Source organism: Chrysochloris asiatica, unplaced genomic scaffold, assembly GCF_000296735.1.
Source record: "Chrysochloris asiatica unplaced genomic scaffold, ChrAsi1.0 scaffold00003, whole genome shotgun sequence".
Classification (NCBI taxonomy): domain Eukaryota; kingdom Metazoa; phylum Chordata; class Mammalia; order Afrosoricida; family Chrysochloridae; genus Chrysochloris; species Chrysochloris asiatica.
The window spans coordinates 10,809,938-10,811,431 of NW_006408521.1; the positions used below are offsets into that span (position 1 = coordinate 10,809,938).

Sequence of the window (1,494 nt, forward strand, 5' to 3'; positions counted from 1 at the left end):
TGAGTAGAAAATTTCCAAGGGCAGCTTGGGAAAACAAAGTCAAACCGTATTCTAATGAAATCTATAAAGACCTGAAATTAGAAAACCAAAAAGAAAGAAAACTTTCAACATTTCTCAAGCTGAAAGAAGAAAAAATTCAAGCCTAGGGTTGCAATATTAAAAGGTTCTATAGGTAAAATATTGAATGAGGCAGAAAGCATTAAAAGAAGATGGCATGAGGACTTCGGGCAAGCTGGCAGACTAGGCAGATGCACTACACGGACCCTCTAGAACAAATGTAGAGAGAAAATAATACAGACACAGATTAAAATTCTGGCACCCTGAACTTGAAAAGAAAGGGTAGAGGTAGATGGACTACTTGCTAGAAGAGAGGCAGAGAGCAAGGACAGCGCGAGAGGGAAAGAGACTGACTGGTCAGCAGCTGGCCAGACGCAGCTCCACCATCCACCTTGTGAGCAGCTTTGGCAGGGGAGGGCGGCCTGGCAGTGCAGATCTGCACGGGCAATGCAAAAGGTGCAGTTTCTTCTTGCTCCCCATGCTCTCCTGTTGACCAGAAGTGTGGCCAGCTTCCACCCTCATCCACTCCCTGCACAACTCCTGCTCTCCAGGGGTTTGGAGCCATATGGTTCAGAACCACCATGCCCGTGTGAGGTGGGGGGTGGCTGTACTGCTTGGGTGTGTCGCTTTGGTGCCTGGATTCAAGGGGCTTGGCTCCAGACTTACAAAACCCAGAGAGTCACCAGACCAGCATTTCACCAGCCACGCTGTCCTCAGCTTCCCTGTGATCCTAACAGACACGGAAACCAGCTCCATCAAGGCTCCCCCCACAAACTACTTCCAGACTAAGTGTTTTGAACATGTTATTGTTATTGTTGTTGCATGCCACTGAGCCAGTTCCAAACCAAAGCGACCCTGTATAGGGTTTCCGAGGAGTGGCTGGTCAACTTGAACCGCCGACTTTGTAGTTCAAATGGCTTTGCAGTCTGGGTGCATGAAAATCAACAGGAACTCCATCTGGTCCTAACAGACATCAAAACCAGCTCCATCAAGCGCCTTCATGAAGTACTTCCAGACTGAGTGTCTTGAACAATAGACATCATGGCCAATATAGGAATTGTATTTAGGGCCAGGAACTCTGTTGTCACCCCTCTTCCACAGCCACTCTGTGAGTTCCCCCAGAGGTTGTCCCCTCTGGGTCCAACGAACTGCACTATTTGTTTTTACAAATATGACAACCCTACAATGCCTTAGAGACAACAATTTTAGGCCCTATGAAGATATAAGAAAGAATAGCTCAAATTAACATGATGCAAAGCCAGAAAATGTTTCTCAGCAAGAAAAGGTAATAGAACTAACCAAAAAAGAAGTCAAAACAATAATTGGGGTAGTACCTTCTCAGATCAATAGAAAGATGTAAGAAAGCAATGAGAAAACAATGAAAACTTCACAAGAATTCTGGATAACACTACAAGAACAATAAGACAAAAGAAAAAT

General features: G+C 45.1%; 1 protein-coding gene across 1 annotated transcript in view; it reads right to left on the reverse strand.

Moving 5' to 3' along the window:
* The window catches only part of SGMS1 (sphingomyelin synthase 1), a 149,192-nt gene that overhangs the window by 78,072 nt on the left and 69,626 nt on the right, over nucleotides 1-1,494 (reverse strand). The window lies entirely within an intron of this gene.